Genomic DNA, 12,249 nt, shown 5'->3' with positions numbered 1-12,249 from the left:
AGGTGATCGGAGACCAATAAATTGCGTATCCACAGTCACAACTGTAAGGAACTAATTACCGGAAAATCGGACACATGCTTTAGTACAGAAATGTGGTACAGAAATGTGTCTTGCAGTTACAATTAATCAATACCAGATTTAAATGTTTAAATTAAAAGGAATGTAGGAATTGTTTTTTTTCTCTCAATGATTACATACAAATAAAACTATTACAAAGTAGCTTGAATACGGTGCAGGATTTGCTTACCCTTCCGGAGCACCTGATTTCACTCCCGGTTTTAGTGGAGTTCGTGTTGTTTCTTAATTCTTATCTATAACTGTTGATGTAAATGTCCTTTGGTTTTGTGAGTCTGTGTTTACTCCTTGGTTTTGATTGTTATTGTCTTAAGAAAAGAAATTATTGATCTGAAATAATTTTTTCCCATTTGCTTTTCTCTTGATTAGCTATCGGGGGTTATTCATCCCCTGTTTATAGACTAATTATCGATGATTATCTCATTCAGAGCCTCGTGATTTTACGGGATTTCACGGAGTTGACAATGTTTGTGTATATATGTCTTTATTTGTATTAACATTTGTTCATGATCCCTGTAAATGGAGTAAACAGGAATCAGCACTTCGGTGTTGACATAAATATCAATTATATGGTCATTTTATAGATTCATAGTTTGCAAAAGTATGAATAAACTCATCATAGATACCGGGACTAAATTGAGTATATACGCCAGACGCCAGACTCATCAGTGACGCTCGAATCCAAAGAAGTTAAAAAGACCAAATAAAGTTCGAAGTTGAAGAGCATTGAGGACCAACATTCCTAAAAGTTTTGCCAAATACAGCTAAGATAATCTATGTCCGAGATAGAAAAGCCTTAGTATTTCCAAAAATTAAAAAAATTGTAAACAGTAAATTTATAAATATAACCATATCAATGACAATTATTCTTGTCCAAGGCATATAATACTTTAGCCGTATTTGGCACGACTTTTTGGAATATTGGATCCTCAATGCTTTTTTACTTAATTCTTGTTTGGCTTTCTTACTATTTTGATCTGAGCGTCACTGGTGATTTTTAAGACGAAAAGCGCGTTTGGCGTATTAAAATATAAACTTGGTAGCTTTTAGAACTATTTAGATGACGCCTTATATTTGTTAAGTTACGACACACAATTGATAATATGTAAACAAACCAAGTTCATATATTTATGTGATTACATTCTACAAACATCACTTGAGTATACATAAGTTTATGTTTATATAAAAAAAACTAAGCAGTAAACAAGATTATATCAGAAAATCTGACAGCTACAATACAAGACCACTATACTACATAAAAAAAATAATCTAACGAAACAGATGTATACAAACACGAGTACTCATACATAATATGATAATAAAAAAACTCGTTCCGTTATCTTTCAAATCATCCCTCGTTCAAGAATCTGAAAAAATTATAATTGATAATACCAGTTATAATAGATTAGTAAACATGACATATCTAAATCCATAAGGTGCATCACATATTTATATATGTACTCAAGTCCACATAAAGTTCTTTTTGTGTTTTGAAACCAAATAAAAATTTACGCAATTAAAACATTATTCTTGAATTTTTGGAGCAGTCATTGGACACAGTTGGAGAAATACATTCATGAACTTATAGGGAGACATTAAACAAAAAACAGACGAACTGAACGTTTGTTGGCTTTGTTAGCAGTATAGTTTCAGTACATCATATGCAAATTGCCGTAAATGACTTTAATTTGCTGTTAATTTATCATGTTTGTTCTAAAAATCATCATCCATCTGTTTTGTTCGGCCAGAACATTGAAATCATACAACTTCACGGAAAATAACGTTAAAAATATTAAATGCCATCGTGGAAGTGATTTCAAATTTCTGTATAATTATGAAGAGATTATTTCTTACTGTTATACATCAATTTTAGTGATCACCAGTAATTTGAATGTTCAATATCGTTTCGTTGTACGCTTCCAAAATAATAGAAAACTGGTTTTATTATTGCCTTATTGGAGGTATGCATGAACTTCAAAGTCACGAAAATCTTTCTTCATCGCCTTCATTTATTGAATTTGTGATATTTTTGGTGCATAATTTGAATCTGAACTAAATTATTATGGAGGATTAGCAATTTTTATTAAATACACAATTATAAAGTGTTATACCAAACAAATCTCACAGTTCAGAGTGTCTAGCGTACCTCAATATCATTTCCGAATTTATAACAACACACTCGAAACTTTGATGTGTGAAATACTTTGCTATAGTCCATTTGACTATGACACAACGAGGTTCGACTGTAATAACCACCACATACAACTTTTAACAAGGAAATATATGTGTAATAAGTGCGCTCTTCTATTTTGTTTTTAATTGTTCATATGTTTTGAAAGATTTACTGCGTTTAAAACCATAACATGCAATTGTTCCCCTAACGACTGCAGTACTCATTAAATAAATTTATACTGTGTAATGACCAATTACATCAATAACTGAACTAACAGTATGGAAACAGTTGAATGTTGAAAATTCTATTTTTTTCGATATTATAAGAATATTATCTGACAGTTTTAAACTGAAACAGTATTGTATAATACTTACCACAACTAACACCAGAAGTATGCAGCTTATGACACTTATTACAGCTGAAACTACAAAACATCATCATCATCATCATCATCATCATCATCATCATCATCATCATCATCATCATCATCATCATCATCATCATCATCATCATCATCATCATCATCATCATCATCAGTTTACCTTTGCTGTATTTGGCAACACTTTTAGGAATTTTAGATCTCAATGCTCTTCAATTTCGTACTTTATTTATTTTTTATTTTTTTCACTTTTTTGGATTCGAGCCTCACTGATGAGTCTTAAGTTGACGAAACGCGCGTCTGGCGTTTAAATAGAATTTAGTCCTGGTATTTATGATGAGTTTATTTGTATCTTTCTATCTTCTTGAGTTTTTGCTCAAAACATAACAGAGGATATTGTAAATTCCAGTTAAGGGCAGTCTTTCCTATGAGGAGTAAAAGTCTACTAACTTTATCTGCAAAATTTGACTATTTAAAAGGTCTTGCCTTGCTGGTCACTTTTTATGTTAAGTGTTTGTATATCTTCGTTAAGCTACAACATATATCTTCATAAAGGAAACACTTTCTATGATAATAGGCAAGAATGAAACAAACAATTGTCATTTGAAAATAGATGCTCATAAGAACCTATATTGTGGTTCTGTGCCTGCGCATCCCGTCGTTGTGTTGATTTGATTTTGCAAGCTTTTTTTTTTTTTTTAATATTTAACATATTTTATTAATAATCACCTGTTACATCAACCCTCAAGTGACCAGGGAACAACTAAGGGGGCCCCATTTTTACAGACTCATTTGTCGGGGTAAAAGCAAATGAGAAAAAAAAACCTCCCACTATAAATTATTAACATCCACCTTTATAAATATTATCTATCCTTGTACAAATGTACCTGTACATGTAATCCTTATCGATCTATATATCTATACCTCTCACCATATATAATTATTTGAATAAAGTATGTTTTTATCATTATTTATTTCTCACAAAGGCTACCTGTATTTATTAAGCAGTTTCAATTTTATCGTACATCACGTCTTTTGTTATGTTAATTAAATTTCTGGTCGAGTGATCATTTACCACGTGCGATTTGTTAAAGGGATGTTCATAAATAAAATGGATTAATGATTTTGATTCCCAATAAGGATTAATTTCAAAGATATGGTGAGTAAATATTTGTTTATAATATGATACATCATGTCTTGTTACAATTAGATGATATACATGAATACATACACAACAGAAATTACATGTAGGGAGTTGAGAGCAGTGTACATATTATTGTTCAATCAGTATCAAAGAGGTCATTGCACTGACCTGACCACGCATAATATATATTTATATACAAAAAATATCACACATAGTGGAAAAGGCTTCTATCTTCGTATTCGTTTTAAGATATTTGTGCAAAAACTGCATTTAATGTTTTATCATATTTAAAATCATCGCTTTACTTATCCCTTTCTTTTGGTATTTTGCGATATTTCTAGTTTTCCAGATAACCCATTTCGTGATTATAAGCACCGTATCTAAAATGAGATGCATCTGCATTAATGACCCCAAAAATTATACTTAATTCCGATTTTTGTAATTTTTGGATATTTAATTTTGAACAAAATTCCCTTATTTTCTCAAAAATTTCCCGCCAAACGTGTTCCACCAGTTTACAATAAATAAAAAGATGAAATAGTGATTCTTTTTCATTGCAAAAGTGACACTTCCCGTTTGAGCGATTCATTTTTTGTAATTTTTCTTCAGTGTAAATTATATTATGTAGTAACTTCCATTGAAATTGTTTAATGTTGTTAGCTAAATTGTTATTCAAAGTTTCCCAAATGTAATCCCATGGTAGTTCCTTCCCAAAATGTAAATTCCACTTCAACTGACTATTTGGAGCTGTTTTATTCTCATAAAAGTATCTAATATCTTTAAGGCAAATTTTTTTGGCATCAACGACAACTCCATTTTTTATAAATTGACAAGAATTTATTATTTTTATAGGTCTATCAGAATGACTTTATATGCTAGAATCTGTTTTTAAAACGTCAATTTGTTGAGGTGTTAACGAAGATTTAATGCGACTATATTGTGCAATCCAATTCCTTTTATCTTTAAGACTTTTAAAAATATCAAAAGAAGTTTTAAAGGATTTATTGTTTAAGTCCCATATATCTTTATTTTTTTTTATTCCACTGGAGGCAAAGTTTGCATAATATAATGCATGTCCCTTGAACTTAAATTTACAATTGCCGAAGATATTTTCTTCTAAAAGGTCCTCTTTCGTGTCCGATTTTTGGATTTTCTGTAAGTCGGTCCAGGAAATTAAGAGTTCTTTATAATATTTGGACATTTGTATTTGCCTAAAACATGTAGTATCCGAACAAGAACATATAAAAAAATCTGTATCATATTTTTCGTCTAGTGACGTTAACCAGTATTTTCCTATTGCATTCCATTTTTGTGTTTTTGAGTTGACAATACTGTACATACTTTTCACTTGTTTTGATTTAATAAAGTCTATTAAGTTTATCATTCCTATCCCCCCTTTTCTTTCGGTAAACAGCACACTGTTCTAGCGATTTGGTTTGTTTTCCCATCCCATATAAAGGACCATATAATATTATTTATTTGTTTTTCGTATCTATCCGGGATACCTCTCATTTCAATTTCGTATCCAATGACGGACAGTACAAAGGATTTAATAATTAAAACTTTTCCCGTAAATGTGAGATCTCTTGATTTCCAAACTTCCATACAGCTTTTTATTTTATTTATTTTTTCTAACCAAATTTGATCTAAGTCCACCCCGTATCCATGTAATACCCCTAGTGCTTTTACATGACGCTTAGACCATTTAATTTTGTTAAATTTTGGTTTTGTATTTCGCCACTTGCCTAAATACATGCCAACAGTCTTTTCCATATTCATTTTAGCCCCCGAAGCATTTTCGCACAGTTTTAAAGTTTTAAATACTTCTTCGATAGACTCCTCGCTTTTATTAAAGAATTGAGTATCGTCAGCAAACATATTTAGCTTTGTTTCAATAAAGTCCCCAGTTCTAGTAGGAAGTTTTATTCCTTTTATATTAGGATTGTTTCTAATTGATGCTGCAAGTGGTTCTGCTTGAAGGATATATAACATCGGGGCTATTGGGCATCCTTGACGAATTGAACGGGTTATGCCTACGAATCTAGACGTAAACCCATTCGTATGAATGCACGTCTTAACGTTAATGAAAAGCATTTTTACCCAACTCCTGAATTTTTCCCCAAACCCAAATTTTAATAAGCAAAAATCGATCCATTCCCATTCCGCCTTATCAACTGCTTTTTGTTGATCTAAAAATAATATCGCACCCTCCTCATCTTCTAACTCACAAAAATCTATAACATCTTGTATTAATCTATTGCCTTGAAAAATGTTGCGCCCTTTGACAAACCCTTTTTGATCGAAATCAATTATTTGCGGTAATACATTTTTTAACCTTTCCGCGAGTACTTTTGAAATAATTTTATAATCCGTGTTCAAAAGCGTTATAGGACGCCAATTTGTTATGTCTTCTCTCTCCCCAGACTTAAACATAAGCGATATCATACCTCTGTATTGAGATTCACAGAGCAAATTGTTGTCAAAAATTTCTTTAATAACCGCCCTGAAGTCGTCGCTTATCAAATACCAGTACGGTTTGTAAAATTCATTCACAATTCCGTCTTCCCCAGGGGATTTATCAAGTTTCAAAATTTTAACGGCTTTACTTATTTCATCTAAAGATATTTCCATTTCACACATTTTTTTATTTTCCTCACTTAGTTTATGATCTATATTTTGTAATAGATTTTCTGCAGCATCCCTATCCCACCCCCCGGATGTAAATAATTGTTTGTAAAAAGACACTTGTTCTTCAGGATAGATTCTATATCGTCCTTATACCTTCCGTCTGAACCTTTTATTCTAGTCCATAATTTTTCAGCACCCCTCTTTTTTTCGAGTTTAAAGAAGTACCCTGTTGATTTTTCGCCTTTCTCGTACCAGTTAACCTTAGACCTAATTCTGGCTGCCTCAGCTTTTTGGGCATAATAATCTTTAATTTTTACTTTCAAATTATTTAATTCGTTTTCATTTTTGATTGGATGGGTTCCCGTAATATTATCTAACCTTTTTTCCCACTCCCTTACTTGTTTTTCTGTTATGTTCAATTGCTTTGCAACTTCTATGGTTATACTTTTTATCTTTATCTTAGTTTCCTCCCACCATTCTAGATTATTTTCGAACTGATTTTTTTTTAATTTCCAGTTCCCCCAAAAGCTTTCGAACGTATTTCTAAATAAATCCGATTGAATAACTGATGAGTTCATTTTCCACGTTCCGGGACCGCGATCTGGTTCATTTGTTTTTAATTTCATGAACACACCATCATGGTCACTGAACGGAAAATAAACTAGTTTTACCTGTTGTGATTTATTTTGAAGCTCACTACTTATAAATATATAATCAATTCGTGACCTTGAATTACCCCGGCAAAAAGTATATTGTTTTTCTTTAGGATATCGCTTTCTCCACACGTCTATTAACTCATTATGTTCAACAAAAGTTTTTAATTCATGTGATCCTATGTCGTCTCGTACAGGCACTGGTTTTCGATCTAAATTTTTAATAAGCGCACAATTAAAATCTCTAAGAACGATATTTCTATTATTGTTATCAATAAGTATGTCTTTTTCAAAAAATGATTTTCTGTCACCCGCTAGATTAGGAGCATAAACATTGTAAATAAAAATCCCGTTATTACCTGGGGTTTTAACATGCACAGAAATTGTTCTACCAATACTATCCCGTCTGGTTTCAGTAATTTCAAATTTAAATTTTTCAGAGAAAAGAATAGCTACCCCTTTTGAATTACTTGATCCATGATTCCAAAAACTCTCACCCTTCCATTCATTTTTCCATTTCGTTTCGACATCGCTAGAGCTATGTGTTTCTTGTAAGCATAATACATCAATGTTTTTCTTTTTACACCAATGAAAAACGGCATTTCGTTTTTTATTGTCTACCATACCATTGACATTTAAACTAACAATAGATATCGACATAATACAAAGTTATATAGTGAAATAATGCTTTCTTATGTTCATTCATTTTACGTGCTATTTAATATATATATACATATAAAAATATTTCTACACAAATATATGAATAGAAAGTCTCAACAAATTTACAATTGTAATATTCTTTTCTTACATATGACACCGTCACAGTTGACTGGGGTGAGCAGACACCCGTAACCCTTATTTTCAGCTATAATTAAGTAAACCACTTTATTCTTTTTTCCAACTTGTGAACTAGGCCGAAGCCCGCATGGGTTTCTACAAATAATCATGGAAATTTTGTTTTCTTCGATCAAAAAAGCAAATAAACATGTTGTATACTTTACTTTTTCATGTTTTTGACAACATATTTGCAGTTTCATCGTGTAGTTAACGTTGGTGAACATACACAAGTTACAACAATTCGTTGAAATATTAATCAATTTTACAGTAAAGGGTCGTAGTTCATGACATAGCCCACGTGTGTCCATGTAAATAAAAATTAACATAGGAATTTTACAAACTGTTTAAAAATAGCATTGATTTGAAAGTTATAGACAAACTTGAATTATACAGATGCATTATAGCAATTTAGATTTTGGCAACAATAAAAAAAATCATGTACTATATATATTGTGAATAGTTAGTTAATTTGATTTGGGCATCTTGGTAACTTGCTTCTCGCTTGAGCCAGGAGTGGAACTAGAACTTCGAATACGTTTTTTACTCGGGGTTTCATAATCACCTTCACACTCTGAATTTATAAAGTCCTCAAAAATATTTTCCATCAATTCTGTACCGGATTTGCTGATATGAACACCACTTGAGTCATTCAAGTCAAACAGTGTACGGAACGGTGTTTTGTTTGGAGCAAATTCGTCCCACATATCAATATATTTTAGCACTTGACTTTTTACACATTTTTTTTGTGTAAAGCTATTTACAGACCTCGCTGCTGTATTTAATGCTTGTATAGAGCTGCCCTTGCCTCTTCTGGGTAGAATGCTGCAGATACCAATGCGTGCGTTTGGGTATTTGATTTTTAGTTTATCTATGCATGTACTAAGGTTTGCCGTTATTTGCTCGGTGTCACTTCTGTGCTTACTGATGTCATTTGTCCCTAATGATAAAATCACATTAGTAACATAGTCAGAATTTACTATACTGTCGGATTCACAAACAAGTTTATCGATTTGATCAAGGGTGGTGCCTGATACCGCTATATTATTAATACTTGGGTCCTCAATTCTAATGCGACTGCAATTTGATGCAACAAATATTACTGTCTGAGGGATTGGGAGGGTACCGTTTTTTTGTTCAAACACAGTTTCAGTTGTTTTGTTTAATTCAACAATTAATTCTTCTGAGTTGTTTTCCTCGGTAAACGATTCGTTTTTATTGGCGTCTCTGCCTTCCTGAATGTCATGTACATATTCGCCATACATTTCTTTGTCACCAGTCTGACAATCCCTTTGTATATGACCTTCTTTCCCGCACCGATAACATAGTTTTTCGGATTGGGGACAATCTTTTATTGTGTGTGTGGTACTATTACATCTATAGCATTTGCGTGCCGCTTGATTTTGACGGGAGGGTTTGTTTGCACATCTATAAGAAGGATGATCAGTTCTCGTACAGTACGGACACTCTGTCCTGTTATTGTCTGCGAACATCCTGACACTAAATCTCCCGAATTTTTTTTTCGTTTGTTTCTTATTGGAAATCATTCCAAAACTTCATATTAATGAATCAATCACAAATCCGAAAAAAACTTTTTCCTAATAATTCTATTCTGTTTAAATTTAAGATATCTTTTAAAAATGTTTGTTATACATCAGATAACACCATTACAAATAAACCTCAAATTGATATTCTATTTTACGAAAATTACATATGACGTCACTTTCAGTGTCGTTTCTTTTTCGTGTGACACACAGTTGATAACTTTATTTTATTGTACTTGTGTACTGTCGTAAATGAATTATCAGACTATGTTGTAAATACTAAAATGTATTATTATAATATATATTGATGAATTTCTTTTTCCCTTTTGTTTTTTTACAAATGTACTGTATTCCTGTTACCTGATGTTGCCATGCCTGCGGTATTTTTAACATTGCTATACAAGCGTGAGGATTGGCTAGCCATAAAACACGATTCAACCCACCATTTGGTTTTAAATTGTCCAGAAATATTGAAGTTGTTATCAAATATACAAAAAAAAGTGGTATGTTTTGCCAACTCCACAAGAGACCAATTGACACAAAAATGTAACAACCATAGGTCACCTTACGGCTTTCAACAATGAGCAAAGCCCATACCACAAGGTCGGATATAAAAGGTCACGGAATGACAAATGACAAATGTAAATCAATTCAAACAAAAAAAATAGCATGCCTAATTTATGTACAAAAATGAACAAGAAACAAATATGTAACACATCAACAAACGGCAACCATTGAAATACAGGCTCTTGACTTGAGAAAGGCAGATGTTAGCGGGATCCAAACCCTTCTCCTCACCTGGGACAGTGGTGTAACAGTACAACATAAGAACGACATATAACAATTGTCCATTTCTATATATGTTGACGTTTTATTAAACAGTTTAGTGTTTCTGTTGGTCAGTATTTTTAAAAATAACATATAGCTGAGAGGGTGATAGAGCAGATTAGTACCCCGAGAAAACATTGTCAACCGCGGCGAGGGGTACCGATCTACTCTATCACCACCGCAGCTATCTGTTATTTAATATATTATACTGAATGTCCCATCATTGTTATCTTTAACGAATGAATGTTATCTAAAAATATTTTCTATGTAAACAAAGTAACGGGTATTAAATAAATCAACAGAAGTGGAGTAAAAAGACAATAATGATGCATTGACCTGACATATCATCGATAAAAGGATTCGGTCCGAAACGTGTAAACAGATCGGCTATCTGAAAACAAAAACTATTTTCAATTGCTTTTGTTGTATAATGGTTATTAATTTGATATAAAATTTGTCGGAGTATCTCCCTTTTAAAATGCCTCATATATGGCGGAGAATTAAAACGATGACATGTCCATCACATGTGAAATTAATCGATAGTGAACAAAATCGTTTTAGTATGGAATAGAATATCAATAATAAACATTACACATAATGATTTAACTAATGGTTTAAATATATTAACAAGTGAGATATGTTTTTCAAACTATTGTAAAAGAAAAACGTTTGAGTGGTCCACGCTTCGTTGTATAGTACATTGGACAGGTTGAAGAGTTCGTCATGCATATTTAAATATAGTTCTGACTCTACTTTTCAAATATTCATGAGGAAAAGTGATACCAGTTTAGTGACTGTATATGAGATAAAAATATACAGTCAACGCATTTTGACTACTCAAATAGAGTGAGTGCAGTTTCTGATGTTTTATTTTTTTATTTGAAAGTCAGATAATAGAATCCGAGCCAAAACGTAAAACTGTAATAACTTGATGTAAATTAAATTCATTGTCCTTAAAATTACTGTGTTTTATTGGTCTAGCCGAGAGGGTAACATTAAAGAAAATTGTCAACCTATCAGTGATAGAGGGAATAAACACCCTCGTATAAGCCAATCGTGAAGTATTATAATTGTTTTTTTCTCGTATTGTTGATGTTTTTCCTTCAGTTTTGATTTGTGACCTTTGTTTGATTTAGTTAAATCGATTCATGACTGTTGAACAGCGAAATACAACTTTTGCCTTTATTAAATAGAAATTAATTATAACGCAATTATTAACTCGACTTATTATAATACTATACACTTACTAGCTATAACAACCATCACGCTTAGAGAAGTAATCAACATCATCATCATCTGATGGTGCATGGTACGCTGAGGAGAAAACAATCAGTCTTTTAAGATAAATACAATAGCAAACAAAGGCACTGGATTTAAATTTTAAATTTTAAACATTTATAGTACTTCTTATTTATTACTGGCCTTTTCATTACTTGTAGTTTCATTTTAAGGTTAACTTTTTTGTGAGTATTAATATGTTCTTGTATATCAATTTTAATATAAATATGACTTAAAAGGAAACTATCGTTCATGTTGATAATCATACAAACCGTAATTCGTACAGTGCGATTGGAGTTCCTCATACAATGTAGGTTCTACTCGATATTCGTCACTATCTACGCATTCACTTTCATCATCTGGAAAACAAAATGGATTGATGAGAAATATATATGCTCTTCATATCAATCAACTTTAACGAGCATTGTCCATCTGCATATCCTCGTATCAGACACTCATAAGTATGTTATAATAATACATACATAAAATGAATTGTCTGAACTAATTATCATTAATGAAAAAAAGAAAGTTATATCACATTGAGTACGAATTCGAACAAAAATCATCCGATACAGGCTGTGTTTCTGTTCTGAATTACAAGAACGCGTCATAACATGTTTTGATGTTTCAGTTAAATGCAAATATGTATTGTTATGTTCAGAGTTCGTGTTGTTTATTCTTTAGTTTTCCATGTTGTGTCATGTGTTCTATTG

General features: G+C 31.9%; 1 long non-coding RNA gene across 1 annotated transcript; it reads right to left on the bottom strand.

Moving 5' to 3' along the window:
* Positions 1-1,385: 1,385 nt before the first annotated feature.
* On the bottom strand, positions 1,386-11,890 carry LOC134695207 (uncharacterized). The gene is made up of 4 exons (XR_010102731.1): positions 11,809-11,890; positions 11,506-11,572; positions 2,623-2,672; positions 1,386-1,442 (listed from the first exon to the last, which is right to left on the bottom strand). It is a non-coding gene; the product is annotated as an uncharacterized LOC134695207 (long non-coding RNA).
* Between the last annotated feature and the right edge of the window lie 359 nt (positions 11,891-12,249).

Source organism: Mytilus trossulus, chromosome 13 (assembly GCF_036588685.1).
Source record: "Mytilus trossulus isolate FHL-02 chromosome 13, PNRI_Mtr1.1.1.hap1, whole genome shotgun sequence".
NCBI lineage: Eukaryota > Metazoa > Mollusca > Bivalvia > Mytilida > Mytilidae > Mytilus > Mytilus trossulus.
Note: the sequence above shows the minus strand (reverse complement) of the source record. Positions and strands in the feature narration are given on the sequence as shown.